Source organism: Gracilinanus agilis, chromosome 5 (genome assembly GCF_016433145.1).
Source record: "Gracilinanus agilis isolate LMUSP501 chromosome 5, AgileGrace, whole genome shotgun sequence".
Classification (NCBI taxonomy): Eukaryota; Metazoa; Chordata; class Mammalia; order Didelphimorphia; family Didelphidae; genus Gracilinanus; species Gracilinanus agilis.
In genome coordinates this window covers 95,921,189-95,937,438 of record NC_058134.1, presented here as the reverse complement: position 1 = coordinate 95,937,438, position 16,250 = coordinate 95,921,189, and the positions used below count along the sequence as shown (strand labels likewise).

Genomic DNA, 16,250 nt, shown 5'->3' with positions numbered 1-16,250 from the left:
GGCTAAAATGAAAGAAGGGGAGAGTAATGAATGCTGGAGGGGATGTGGCAAAATTGGGACATTGATGCATTGCTGGTGGAGTTGTGAACTGATCCAGCCATTCTGGCTGGCAATTTGGAATCACGCTCAAAGGGCTATAAAAGAGTGCCTGCCCTTTGATCCAGCCATACCATTGTTGGGTTTGTACCCCAAAGAGATCATAGATAAACAGACTTGTACGAAAATATTCATAGCTGCGCTTTTTGTGGTGGCAACAAATTGGAAAAGGAGGGAATGTCCTTCAATTGGGGAATGGCTGAACAAACTGTGGTATATGCGGGTGATGGAATACTATTGTGCTAAAAGGAATAATAAACTGGAGAAGTTCCAGGCGAACTGGAGAGACCTCCGGGAACTGATGCAGAGCGAAAGGAGCAGAGCCAGAAGAACTCTATACACAGAGACTGATATACTGTGGTAAAATTGAATGTAATGGACCTCTGTACCAGCAGCAATACAATGACCCAGGACAATTCTGAGGGATTTATGGTAAAGACGCTACCCACATTCAGAGGAAGGACTGCAGAAGAGGAAACATATAAGAAAAACAACTGCTTGAACGCATGGGTCAGGGTGGACATGACTGAGGGTGTAGACTCGAAACTACCACACCAATGCAACTACCAACAATTTGGAAATTGGTCTTGTTCAAGGACACATGACAAAACTAGTGGAAACGCGCATCGGCCAAGGGTGGGGGGGGGCGCGGGGGGGGGGGGTTGAAGGGGAAAGGGGAGCATGAATCATGTAACCATGTTAAAAATGAATATTAATAAATGTTAAAAAAAAATACCAGACTTCACCCAGCTGATAGTCAGAGGTAGAGCCCTCTTTACCCAATGCCTATGGGATATGGAAGATTAACCAGGTGAATCATCACCTGAATTCCATCATGCTGTTTAACTGTCCTCATTTGTCAGATGTCACTTTTCATTGACAATGAGGAAGCTTCCATGACAGAGTCTTATATAAGCTGATTGAAGTTGGGGAGTGGGGAAGGATTTAAATTAATTTCATCAGGGAGGGGATCTCATGGAAGGTACAGTCTTCAGAAGCTGTTACATAAGTTGTTAGCCAGAGGCTGGAGAGCCTGGGAAGTAGTAACATCTGGTCAGAATAGCAGGCTCTAGGTACAACCAGTTTTCCCCTCAGATAATATACAGCTCTGGGGTCTGGGCAAAGTCAGGTCTTAGCTGCTTTCAACCAAATGATGGATATTTACATTTTTAAAAGTAGCTTTTCCTGAATAAATATCCTAAACTTTTAACCAGAATTAAAACTTATAATAGTAATCTACTTTAACTATCAGTGGTTAATCCTTCCAAAGTAATATTTTTTTTAAAAAAGTAATAATTATTTTCTCCTTCTAGGTACCCTACAATGCCTGAAAATATTTTTCGCTATAGACACTATTTCTTTGAAATTGGATAGTATGACAGTGGTATGAATTCCTCTGGAGGAGAAAAATTGGAAATTTCATTCAGGGTAATTTAGACTTAATGTTTGTTAAATAGTGTTTTACATTAGAGAATAGAATCTGATATTCAACCGAGGTTCCCTACTTTCCACCAGTTTCCCCACGTTGTTATCACCAAACTATGTTTAGTGAATGTCCAGTGAAGAGTTCTTAGAACTATACTAGCTTATGTAATTATTCATGTATAAGAAAAATGTTATCAAATGTATATGAGATAACAGAAAATAATAGGAAAGAGAATTTTAAAAAATACTTCGAGCTTTAAATGTCTGTACAAATTCACAGTGTGGATCACAAATAACGTTAATTTTATTTTTAACTTCTAAAATTAATGAATAGAGGAAAAGGCTCTATATTAGAGCCACAAAAAGAATGTTTTTATCTTGGATTTGAGATCATTAACAATGATCCTACACAAGGTAAAAATTGGATTTATAATTTGTCACTTAGGGGTTATCATAGGATTTAGAGCTGAAAGGGACTTTGAAGTCTAGTTCATCTAGTTCAACCTCTTCATTTTTGAAATAAGTAAGACTCATACAGGTTAAGAAATTTGCTTAAGGTTGTATAAATGATAAATGATAGAGCCAAGATTCAAATCTAAGGCTCTTTTTCTTTAATTTCATTGTTCTTGCCATTGTTACAAACTGCCTTCAGTTAAAATTTCCTATTTATAATAGTGTTTTCATTTTGTTTAGCTATCCACCTCTATTAGACGTGGTATTTTCAATCAATTGGAAAGAACTTTTTTTACTCATACCATTTTTATCAGCAGTCCTATAAATGGTGGTCTTAATTATGATCCCACTGAAAATATTAATAAGCTTTTTGATTTATTTGAAGTGAATGTTTGATCTTTTCTAATATACTAAATATTGATAGATGTAACTCACATAAACAAAAACCCTTTGGGTAGGGTCCCTTAATAATCCTAAGAATGTAAAAGGATGCTGAGAACCACTTCTCTAAGGGAATTGAGAATTGGGATTAGGTTTGTGATTTGATTGGTAAAAGGAAGTCTGGAGAGGAAACTCCCATCTTTGCTGCAATTTATAGCCTTAGAGATTTAGAGATGAACATCAATTCAAATTGGTGTCTGAATGTTAGAAGGTGAAAAAATCTCCAAACCAGAAACTCTGAGTTATTATGATTGTACTAACTTTTTGTCTGAAAAGTCCATAAAATAGCAGAAGAAAGGATCACTTGGATTTCAGGGTTATTATATTGCCCCTAAACTAAAAAGTGGGTTACTATAATAGAGTGTAGAAAATTAAATATCCAAAGAAAAAGAGAGAGGAGTGTGGTGACTCCAGAAAAAATCAAACCCTCTAACACCCACTAGTTTAATTGATATTTAGCTTAAAAAGAAATGTAGCATTCCAGGGAGCATAAATGAATTTTTAAAAACTTCAATAGAAATGCAGTGTAGGAGGCTCTATATTAATTAGATGGTTAAGTGGTTTTCTGAACTTAGCCAACTCTAATATAAACATAACCCCCAAAGCTAACAACCAATAGGAAAAATAGGGAGCTTTAACATACCTGAAATACTCAGTTTTTCCCTCTTAAAATACATATTTGTTGAATGTGAATCATAGGCTTTAGTTCAAACATTAGTTCCTCTATCAAGAAAATAAGAAAGGCCTGGGAGAGATCCAGTTCTGGCCCTATCTAGCAGAGAAGAGGGAGCAGAAGAGATAAAGGACTAGTAGACCAACTCTACCCTCTACAGAAACACCTATACCCTCTACATTATGCAAACTGTTCCCAAACCAGTTTCTCCACCATCAATTCACAAATAATGACCCAGAGGCTATATCCTGACTTTCTAAAATTAACAGTTCATAGAATTCTAGACCTGTAGAGCACATCACTACCCCCAACCAATGCATGTTTTCATGGGACTGAATCCCCTAGAAAGAGACACTGCAGTCTGGGCTGTGCAGTTAGTTGTTGAGATCCCAATATATCCAAAAGAGAGCACTCAGGGTGATGACTCAACTCAAAAATCATTTCTTATTCAGTAATTCATTTGCCTATTATCACTTGATGATTGGAAAACAAATATTTGACTGGGTAGAACAAACAATTCAAGTGTTTTAAATGCTCTTCTAAAACAAGATACAGTCTACTTATGTTAAGATAATTGGGGTGAACCAAAAAGCCACAGAAAGAGCTATAGGCACCAACATATTACCAATTTGCATGTAGGAAATTATGTAAATAGCATCCTCCAAGGAATGTATGAGCAGAAGAGGTGAACTAATATGGGGCCAAAGTAAAAGGGAACAGATAGACAGCCTGAGTGCTTCGCTGATAAAAGGTGGAACATTAAAAGGCCTATTGCACTTTGGGAAAATCCTTGATGGAGAATTTTTTTAATTTAAAATTTTTTATTTAATTAATTTAGAATGATTTCCCATGGTTACATGACTCATGTTCTTTCCCTCCCCTTCTCCCACGCACCTCCCATAGCCAACAAGCATTTCCACTGGGTTTTACATGTGTCATTGATCAAGACCTATTTCCATATTATTAATATTTTTGCACTAGGGTGATCTCTTAGTGTCTACATCCCCAATCAAATCCCCATCAACTCATGTGATCAAGCAGTGGTTTTTCTTCTGTGTTTCTACTCCCACAGTTCTTTCTCTAAATGTGGAGAGTGTTCTTTCTCATAAGTCTCTCAGAGTTGTCCTGGATCATTGCATTGCTGCTAGTACAGAAGTCCATTATGTTTGATTGTACCACAGTGTATCGGTCTCTGTGTACAATGTTCTCCTGGTTTTGCTCCTTTCACTCTGCATCAATTCCTGGAGGTCATTCCAGTTCACATGGAATTCCTCCAGTTTATTATTCCTTTGAGCACAATAGTATTCCATCACCAACAGATACCACAATTTGTTCAGCCATTGCCCAATTGAAGGGCATACCCTCATTTTCCAAATTTTTGCCACCACAAAGAGCACGGCCATAAATATTTTTGTACAAGTCTTTTTCCTTATTATATCGTTGGGGCACAAACCCAAGAGTGGTATGGCTGGATCAAAAGGCAGACAGTCTTTTAAAGCACTTTGAGCATAGTTCCAAATTGCCACTTGATGTAGGATTTTAATGAGGATATGGACAAAAATTAAATAAGTACTTTTAATACTAACCTGATAGATACTACAAATATACATCTTCTAAGAAAAAGTTTTTTTGATGCTTTTAGTTTTGTATCCCAGTTGTTTCTGGATATGATGCCTTACTCTGAGGACTGATCTGTAACCAAGAAAATAGTTAAGCAAAAACAACCAGTATTTGTGTCTTACAATGTATGCCACATCCTTTCCCAGTGGCTGAGAGGAGGGAGCAGGGCTGAGCTAGAACTAATATAGATTTGTGAAAGAATATGGTTAAATTTTCATTGTAAGCATTTGCACTTTGAAAATCAAAATGTAAGAAGGTCATAGATAAAATGTTAATGATGCAGATAAACCTTAGAAGTATGCCAAATGTATATCCTACCCCAACAACCATCACTACCCCAGCCAATTGTTAAAATTTACCAACACACTCCCCAAAGGGAGGTATGTTTCATGATCTGTTGTTCTCTTGGAGCAGAGTTTGTCATTATAATTACTCAGATTTAACCTTCCTCTTGGTATCCTTTTCCTTTATATTACTAATGTCAGTGTGCATATTGTTGTTCTATCACTCTGTGCCAGTTCATGCAAGTGTTCCCATGTTTCTCTGAATTTCCTCATATTCATCAGTTCTTAATGACATTCCAATGCATCATATGTCATTTCATTTGTTTTTTACAAAACCCTTACTTTCTATCTTAGAATCAATACTACCTATCATTTGCAAGGCAGAAGAGCAGTAAGGGCTAGGCAATGGGGTTAAGTGACTTGCCCAAGGTCACACAGTTAGGAAGTGTCTGAAGACACATTTGAACCCAGGACCTCCTATCTCTAGAATAAGCCCTCAATCCACTGAGCCACTTAGTTGCCCCCAGTATATCTGGTTTTGAAATCTATTTTCTAATTAATGAATATCTATTTTGTTTCCAATTCTTTTCTACCACAAAAATTAATGCTATGGCTATTTTGGCATATATGGGCTTTTTTTCTGACTAAGATTCTGTAGGTTATATGCCCAGTATAGGGGTCAACATTAATAAAATCACAATTCTCAATTGTTTTCCAAAATTTTTGAGCCAAATAATAGTTCCATTATCAATGTATCATTTTGTGTTCCCATTGCCCCTTCAGCATTGATTGTTTCTGTTATGTCATCTTTGCCAATTTTCTAGATGTAAGGTAACCTCAGAGTTGAAAGCAATCTTGTAAGAATGAAATGTTGTTTAAAGCTGTATTAATCATCATGACCTCAAAGGTGTCAAAATTATAAGTGAACTAAAAAGTAGTGAAAAGAATAGAGTGGGTTTAAGTATGTTTTTAGCATTTTACCAAATAACATGATACAAAGGTAAACATATGTTAAGGATATGTAGAACACAAACTTTATAAGACAGGTTGGGGAGAGTTTTGCTTTTCTTCTTTGCACCCCTACCTCTTTACAGAGTGCCTGGAACAGGATAAGCACCCTTCCCTACCCCTGCCTCCATCAAAATAAAATGCTTATTTGTTGATATATAAATAGATGGGGAAACCCACCTTGATAAATAATATAAAATATGAGGTGATTGGTCTTATTATATAGTATGAAGGAGAAGATAGAGATGGATAGCCTATATGCTATATCAGTGATGGCAAACCTTTTAGAGACTGAGTGCCCAAACTGCAACCCTCATGCTGCATGTGAGCCCCCACTTTACCCCAGACAGAGGAGGGAGGAATTGCTCCCTTTGGGCCGCTGGGCAGAGGAGGAGGGGAGCAGCCCCCTCTATCACATGTGCTATAGGTTCACCAAGATGATGCTATATTAATATTATTAAAATATCAATCAATAAGCATTTAAAAAATAATTTACTATTTTTTAAATATTGTACACGCATTCTCATTCTGAAAAATACATTCTCATCTAAGGCACTTTCCCCTGATTGGTCAATTATTCATGGAAATGCCATTTTAACAAAATATCCAGGCTAGCTATATTTATTCTTTCTTTCTCTCTGGACTGTACTTTGGGGTCTCCAGACTTCTTTTTCTATCATACCTCTGCACAATTACCTTCTTCCCTTCTCCCTCATCCCTTTTCATTTACTTTTTCTCTTTTGTTATGTCCTAATGTGTTCTGCCATTAGAATGTAAGTTCTTTTGGTGGGGATTATCTTTATTTTTACTTGTATTTGTATTTCCAGGACTTTTCACTTTGTCTGCCACATGGTAAACACTTAAAAAGTGTTCATTAATTTGATTGATACTATAAAGAAAGGACTGAAACAATTATTATCCTCAAAGAGCTTACAATCTAGTGAAGCGAGACAATATAGTACTAGTTTCTGGTGCTGAGGAGATCATGAAAGGATTCATGCAGCTAGTGTTACTTGAGTTGAGTCTTTAAGGAAGTATGATATTCTAAGAGGTAATAGGTCCATTCCAGATATGGAAGACACATAAGACACATAGCATCTTATGTGAAGAATAGTAAAAAGACCAATTGGGCTAAAAGATAGCATTCATGAAGGGGAATAGTGTATAGTAAGACTAAAAGGTAAGTTGAGGCCAATTTACAAAAGAATTTGCTTTTGACCCATATCTTATTGTTTCTTCTTCATTTTCTATTGCATATGTCCTCTTCTTTCCATTCAATCCTAATAATTAAAGTTGTCCACCATAGAATAGACTTCCTTAAGATGTAGTGGGCTTTCCCAGGTGGAAAAAAAATTTAGGGCTCTGCTTTTTTGGCACAGGCTTACTAGAGACAAATTTATTAATTAACTCATTTTAAGTCTCCCTTTACTTAGAAAATTCCAAAGGGATAGCAATCTATCCTGCCTTTGAAAAGCACTCTGCCCAGTCATTTTCTGGTAACAGTTTAAGAACAAAGACAGATTTCCATAATCAATATTAAAGAGTTCAAAATTTAGAGAACAGTTTTGATTTAACAGATAGAGCAATGAGAACTTAATTTTTTGCTGCACACTAGCACATATGTTTTGCTAAAACCATTTGATCTTTTTTTAACCACTACTTCTAAGGATTTGCTTTTCAACCTGGTGAAAGGTAAATTTAAGAGTTAGTCCTCTTGATTGAATTAATCAAAAGATGTTCTTCTCACTCTGATCATTTTTCTAATCAGGAGGAGGCCTTCCTGCAATGTTTAGGTCCCTCCCTTTAGGTATTTAGTAAGAGCAATGCAAAAAGAATTATGTGCTGATTTCAAAGCTTGTAGTTAGTGGAAGGCTAATAGATTTCTTGTTCTCAAATAAAGATCAAAGACAAAGTCACAGATAAAAATGATTTCTTAATATTTCTACAAGTGGGAACAAGGGCCATTACTGTGGTTCTATATCTCAAATTGGAGGTCTTGAAGCAAAAGCCAGAATACCACTTGTCAGATGTGTTATAGGAAGGAATTCTTGCCAAGGTACAAATTGTAGAGAAAATTCTTGCCCAGGTATGAAGACCTCATGGCCTCTGAGGTTTCTTTCAACTCTGAGATTTTTATAATTGTAAGTAAATAGTGTAATAATGCCAATGAGGTAACAAATACGTCCAAGCCTAAGTTTGCTAGGGCGTAAGTACACAAAAAGAGGTATTGCCTTGTTCTCCAGTAGGTAACTGTCTAAATAAAGGGAATAGGAGAGTTGAGAGAGGCACATACACAAATAACTATGTTTAAGGGGAGAATTTAATAAATGTAAAGGGATGAGTACAATCTTAAAGTGCTATATGAATGTTAATTATTTATTGTCATCATTATATGCAATGAGAAATTTAAGGAGGAAAATATTACTTTAACTTCATGGGAACAAGAAGCACCTGTTCTGGACCTTGAAAGATAAGAGCAATTTCATCAGATGTAGGTGGAAGTAATCCATTCCACATATAAGGGTTGGTGTGGGTAAAAGACATGGAGAAGTCAGAACAAAGAGGTAAGGAGACCATAAGAATTTTTTAACAGCTACTATTGTCTGGTCATTGTGCTAAGCACTATATATATATATATGTGTGTGTGTGTGTGTGTGTGTGTGTGTGTGTGTGTGTGTGTGTGTGTGTGTATGTGTATATATATATGTATATATATATGTATACATATACATATATATATATATACACACTCTCATTTGATGTTTGCAACAACTCTGGGAGGTAGGTGCTATTATTATCTATTTTACAGTTGAGGAAACACAGAGGTTAAATGACTTGCCTGGGGTCACACAGGTAGGAAATATTTGAATCTGGTCTTGAACTCAGATCTTCCTTCAAGCTCTAAGCTTTATCCACTGTGCCTTCTATCTGCTTCTAGGTTAGAGAATAGTTTGTCTGCCACAGAATACCTAAAGGGAAGTAAGGCTAGAAATGTAGTTTGGAGGCAAATGTCAGAAAATAATAAATCCTAGTCTAGCAATAGTATTATTACCAGTACAATTCTATGCTTGACTAGCAGAAAAGATTGTTGCTCCCTCTTTCTGACTCCCACTGTGATATGGGTAGTTTATTCTTTCCCAATCTCCCTCTTAGCTCCTCCATTCAAGCATAATTTCATTTTCATTTCCACATGGCAATGGGAAGAGCTATTGGAAGATAAAAGGCCAAGATCTTAACTTTCATACTAGTTTCAGCTCATCACAGCCTCCTCCAGGTCAAAATGCTGCATTATTGCCTAGAAATGTGCAGGTTTAAGTTTCTTTGCTCCGAGCTATAAAATTGAATCAATAATTTTCTTTCTACATATTTGTAGAAATATTCATTTCTACATCTTTGAAACCTTAACCAGCAAAAAAATAAAATCAAATCGATAGATAGAGAGATAGAGAGATAGATGATAGATAGATCACAGTTATAAAAATCTCTCTGTCCCAGGATTTCTCCTCTTCCCCATTGTCTTGATCTGCTGTATTTAAGTAATGAACCACGTAGATCAATATTGCAATCGTTAGCTATTCTTAAAATTGACTTTAGATTCAAGGTGAAGAGGAATCGAAATATATTTTAAAGAAACATATGTTTTAGAAACATGCTTTCTAGAAAGGGAGAGGCAGAGGGGAAAAAAGAAGGGAGAGAGGAATCACCAATCTTGGGTCTGCTCATCTGGGTGAGCTTAGCCCAAATAGGATCTGCCTAGATGTGCTTCATGGCCTTTGGATTCCAAAACTGGTAACCTTATCTCTGCAGCTCTGATCAGTTTAATGACACTTGCTTCTGCTATCCAGGTCTACCACTCCACAAGTTGTTCAGGATGCTTTCAAGATTCCCTTTTTCCCTGCCCACTTCTCTCCTGCTCACATTTTACTCCTATTGAAGGTTCAAGTTTACCCTTAATATATGGGAGTTTGTCAGTCAAAATCTGGCCAAATCACTCCAACATCAGTGTGCAACTCCCAAGGGCTTTAAAGAGGCCTGACGAATCATAGACTGGAATTTCTGTCTAAGTCACAAGTCAACGAAAAAATATTTTAAAAATAAAACTATATTAAAAAAAATAATAAAGTACAAGTGACTCCTTCCTATAAAGGTAATACAAGGAACACTAGTACAATAACTTAATCATTCAGGCAGTGGGAATCCATAAGGGTTTTTGAGTAGAGAAATGACTGGATCAGAGCCTTATATGAGAAAAATTACTAGGTTACCAAGCATGAAGGATGAATAAAATGGGGGAGAGGGTAGATGAGACACAGAAAACCTATTAGAACTACATAGAACACTTTTTATTTTCAGATTAAAAGAGATGACAGCTTGAATGAGGATAGTTGCAGTGGGAGTACAAAGAAAGGGGCAGATTTGGAAGTAGAAGTGATAGGAGTAGATAATTAGAGCTCCAGAGTTGTATATAAAAATGGATTACTACCACTCATTGTCCCATATGTCATGTACTCTAGATCACTGTTTCCCACATTCAACAAAGGCATTCCTTTCCAAAAATTGAATGAGTAGCTCTTACTTGATTCAGATGAGCTATGCAAGGCAAGCCTGATTAATAACCTCTTATGTGAAAAGCTGACATATATGGGAAGAATCGGACTGTTAGGAGAAGGCAGAACTAAATGGGAGTTACAGGGAGGTCAATTTAACTTTAATATCAGGAATAGCTTTTTAACAATTGGAAACTATTTGAAAATGGAATGGGCAGTTTTATGAACTCTAAATTCCTTCTCCAATCAGAGAGGATCCCTGCTTCAGAGGAGAGGTTAGAAAAGATGAATTCTAAGATCCCTTCTACCTTTAATATTCTATGATTCTATTAAGACAATATAAGAGCATTCAACTCTGGGATTATGATGTGATATTTAAATCAAATTAAGTAAAATGGCCTGATCCAAGGATCTGTATCACAGTCATTTTCATAGAACAATAATTGCATCTCACAGTGAGAAGATATTAGTTGTTATTCCCTTTTTTATGGTTAGATTTGGATGTGTGGGGGCAAGCTCTTCATCATCCCTTGCTCTAGAGTTAGATACATTTCCCAGAAAACATTACCACACGAAGCTCATAAAATCATGGACTCCTTTCAGTATAATTCTCTGTGGTTGGCACATGTTTGGCTGGATGAATATAAGGTAAGACTTAATTCCTAGTTTGGAAAGAGGAGTGATAGGCACAATAACTGCTGTGGTTATATATTCCATTCCTTCCTTCTTCCAGTTTCAAATCCATTTATGTTCACTTTTGATTGACATCTTCTTTATTTCTATCCTCTTTGGAGAGGAGGTTTCATTATTTGCCCTGCTTATTCATCTTCATTATTCACTTCCCTGTCAATTCTGACTCTTATTTTCACTGTACTCTGTAAGAAACCTTCGATTCTTCAGAGGTGAGTCAGGCAAAGGTCAACACGAGTCCCTTTTCTCTCTCATTCCCTTATTTCTTCTTGGCGTTATTCCCTTGGATCTATTCCATTCAGTAAATGAATGTATCCCTAGCCAATATGGCCTAGCTCCATTCCATCACTTATTGAGTCCCTAATTAGTTTCTATTTCTCATCTTCTCCCATTCAGGGCCCAAGGGAGGGCATGCAGGGTTTAGGACTTGATGGTTCCAGTTTTCCATAGCCAGCAGAGGGCAGCAATGTCCCAGCAGTGATGGTGTTTGGCTATGGCCAAAGGAATAGAGGGAAACAAGGCAGTAAACCACAAAAATTGGTGCTAGGGAAATGTTGCTTGATGGAGAATGAAGGGTACATGGAAGAGGCTTAGAGAATGTACCTTGCAATGTTAAAGGAGAAAGGTAGTATGGAAGTACAGTTAGAATATTGTCCAAGAGTCCAGACCTTAGGGAAGAAGTCTAACAAATCAATAAAACTTGATGGGAGCCAATAGAAGTTTAATTTGTAGAGAAGATGTTAGAATTAAAGCCAAGCAAGGCAAAACCAGGAAAACAGAATCGGCCATAGATCACCAAAGGACTCTATTATTGAAGGAGGTGTTTTAACCAATGGGACTTTTAGCTGTCACACCTTTCTTGGGATCTTAAAATGGCAGCACCTCACCTGACTAGAACGTCTTTTCCTTTCAGCCACAGTCAAAAGTTTGACAACATTAAAAATGAATAAGAAGCTCATCTCCACTGATGGCTCCTTCGAAGCCCAGGATCCCTGCCATTGCAGGAGAGGGTGCATGCCCAGAGAACATGGAGATTTTTATTTTATTTTGAACTCAAAGCTATGTCATCAATGACTAGGACTATAAACTAACCAAGAGGTCTATTTTCAAATGTGGAAAGTAACTGGATATCAGTTATGTCTCTGCTATGATTTTAAATTAATATAAGGAAGGAGTCAGTCAAAAGCATTTAAATAAGTGCTATGTTCTGGATATTTTATAAAAGATACAAAAAAAAGGCAAAAAAAAAAAGCCAACAAACATATTAACTGCTCTCAAGGAACTAAGGGAAGACATGCAAAAATAATTTCTGTATAAGATATATACAATGCATATATATATACACACAGAGAAGGTGGAATCAGAGCCAATTCTTGAGAGAATTCAGGAGTAGGGGTGAGGAGGGAAAGTTTTCCAGGCATGAGAGACAGATGGTGAAAAGACATAGTCTTGGGAGATGGAGTATCCTGTGCTAGTAACAGCAAATAGGCTAGTGGATCAGAGACCATGTGGAGGAAGTAAAGAACTGAAAAGCCTGTAGGATAGGAAGGCCCCAGGTTGTAAAAAGCTTTCAATGCTAAACAACATTTTATATTGGATCCTGAAAGTAATTGGGAGTCAGTGAAATTCGCTGAGTAGCGAGGATGACATGGTACAAACCAAGGCTTTAGAAAAATCACATTACCAGAGGGAGTAGAAAATGGATTGGAGTATGAAGAATTTGAGGCAGGAAGATAACAGGAAGACTATTCCAATGGTCCAGCCATGAGATGATAAGAGCCTGCCCTAAGGTGGTGGCTGTGTAAGTGGAGATAAGTGGACATATATAAGAGATGATGATGTTGTTAGAAGGAATTTTGTATTTTCCCCTCTGTCTCATTAGGAGCAGAAGTTTTAGGTCAGAGGAAGGTTTTAATTTGTACACTGTCTCCATAAAAGGCAGAAACAGACAGCTCTGACTTTGACTTTAAGAAGAAGGAACAGAGATATCTTGCTTCCTGCTCTTTAAGAGGAAACCATAAAACCAGTGAAGGAAGTCAGTTAGAGGTACCATTTTGCTCTGGCTTCAGTTGGAGAGGAGTAGGAAGGTGCTGGTGGAGTTTCCTCTCTATATCAGAAGAAACTGGCAGTGAAGATTTCAGAGTTTGATCATATAATACTGAGTTGGGAAGAAGTCAGTGACTGAAAAACTTTTCAGATTTGCCATTTGGATTTGAGGGAAGAGGAGTCCTGAGCTATTCAGGTTCACTCTCTATTAAGAGGTCTCTCTGACAGTTGGCTTCTGGCAGTTTTTGGTTTTCAGATAAGAAGTTTAGGTGGTTTAAAGAAGAAAGACTTGTTCATTTAGTTTAAGAAAGTTAGATAGAATTTAATCTTAGTTTAGTGAGTGTAGCTTAGTTAGATAGAGAATATTAATATAAAATGGTGAGAATAGTTTGAGGAGGCCTTCTTGCAGGCAAGAAGATACTGCAAAAAAAGCAGATTTTGGGGGGTTTTATTTAGATATTTTTAGTATAAGGTTAAGAGACTTCCTATTCTATTTTCCTAACTCCTGTTCCTATCCCACCTCTACTATAAATAAATAAGGGTTGTATCAAACTGCTTCAGTACGTCTATCAACCGCCTGTTCAATAGTTTGTAGACCTAACAATGGTCTACAAAATGGGTTTAATATAACAGTTTTAGCTTTATAATAACAGCTTTAGTTTACCCAAAACAATGTTAAGGTAGAAATGACAAGACTTTACAACAGATTGGAGAGGTAGAATAAGTAAAAATAAGGAGTCAAGGATGACATGAAGTTTTAAGCCTAGATGATTAGGAGAATGGGGTGCCCTCAATAGTAGTAGGAAATTTGGGAAGACAGAGGATTGGAAGAAAGATAATGAATTTTGATTTGGTTGAATTTTAGATACCCATAGAACACCCAGTTTGAGATATCCAAAAGGCAGTTGATAATGCAAGACTGGAGCTCAGAGGGAATAGTAGTATTGGACATATAGATCTGGAAATCATCTGCATATATGTGATAATTAATTGCATGGGAACTGATAATATCAACAAATGTGATGGTTTAGGGAAGAGGGAAGAGGATCCAACACAGACTCTTTGGAAATCCCCACAACTAGGGGACATAACATAGCTGAATATCCAGCGAAGAAGACTGAGAAAGAATGATTAAATAGGCAAGAGGAGAGCCAGTAAAGAACAGTATCTTGAAAACCTAGAGAGGGGGAAATATCCAGGAAGAGAGGGGAATCAACAGTGTCAAAGGCAAAAAATAGGAGATAAAGGGAGAAGATGATATCTGTGTGTTGTAATAAGAGAAGAAGAAAGAAGAGGCAACTCTAAGCAAATTGCCCCAATTTTTTCAGTGAAATATAAGGAGAGGACCTCAGTTAAGAGAGCTGGGGAAGTCTACTTGGGGATGTAGCAGAGGGATGAAAATGTTTAGAATAACTATGACACGTAGGATAGCAAAGAAATAGGGATTGCTTTGCTATATTGATAGTCCAGTTGAGATTATTTGACAGATATGTAGTAGGCCCAGTCAGCATGATTCTGTGATTTTCTCTAGATCCCATCAGGAGTATGTGAATAAGGTGCAAAGGAAACAGGTCAATAGTGCAGGTAATCTAAATTTGAGTCTGACATTGTATAACCAGCAGTAGGACACAGGGGCAAGAGATTTTAGTGTAGAGGTTAGGATAGAGTTTGATTCACCAAGAAGTCAAATAAGGAAAGGAGGAGGTATAGCCAGTTTATAGGTGATAACCTGGGAAAGAACCAAGAAATGGAGGAATTGGAAATCATAGTGACAAAAATGAACAGTGTTGGTGGTTGTAAGGCATGGGAAAAGATAAAATGATAAGATATTATAATTAAATGAAGAGATTCCAACATTCATGAATATGAACTGTTATTGTTTCAGGTTTTTAAGTCAATATTAATGTTTTAACTTTCAAAATTTCACAGAAGTAGTTCAGAGTTGGAAGTGATCTCAGGGTCTAATCTAGTTTAATTAATACCTGAACAAGAAGGTCCCTCAACAACATTCTCCACAAGTAGCTAACATTTGGTTAGCTACTTGTGGAGGATGTTGTGTCTAGTAATGGGAAACTTTCCACCTCTAAAGCAACATGTTCTGCTTTAGAGAACTCTATCAGGAATTTTTTCTATCCCTCAAATTAAAACCTGTCTCTCTCAATCTATTGTTCCTAGATCATCCCTCTGACTAAGCAGAACAAATTTAATACTTCTTACTACCAAAGAGTCCTTCAAATCTTTGGAGAGAGCTTTCTCTTCTCTAGTCTAAACATTCCCATTTGCTTAGATTGAGTCTTTTTTTTACTTGATCTCTTGTCCCCCTCAGTATCTTGATTAACCTTCTATGCACTTCTAGCTTCTCTATGTCCTCAGAATTACATTCCAACTCAAATCCTAACCCCCTGGATATCTCTCCCACCCCACCACTTCTTTCCAATTAAGAACCTTTTTTTTTTTTTAACAAAGACCTGACCTGAGGATGAAAATGTATGGAAACATCAGTGAACGTGATAAATTGAAGAAAATGCTAGGCTGCATATCATGTCAGTGGTATTTGGATAACATCTACCCAGAATTGGAGACAGTTCTACTCCCTGCTAAGGAAAATTAACCCTTCTGAATAAAGAGGAAATTAAAGTGACCCCAAAGTCTGCAACATAGAAGAACATAAAAATAATTCTATCAGGTAGCTTCCTAGGCATTATGTGAAATGCCCATAGGATGCAATAAATGGTATTCTAAAAAAGAAAGAAAAATAAGTAACTTTTTAAATTTAATGATAGCACATAATGTTTGTTATTACTCTGCCCATAAAGGATATTGACTTCTTTTCAAGGTTAAGGACTTGGAAATGCCATATTCGGGCAGGGTTGTCACACAATTCACATTTAGATCTTATCATAGATTGGGAGAGAGATAACACTATGATATTAGTTCCCGTGCTTTTCTACGCTATAATGGTCAGGA

General features: G+C 36.8%; 1 pseudogene; it reads left to right on the top strand.

Annotated features, from left to right (window-relative positions):
• Positions 1 to 15,894, top strand: part of LOC123249859 — a 62,921-nt pseudogene extending 47,027 nt beyond the window's left edge.
• Positions 15,895 to 16,250: the final 356 nt, after the last annotated feature.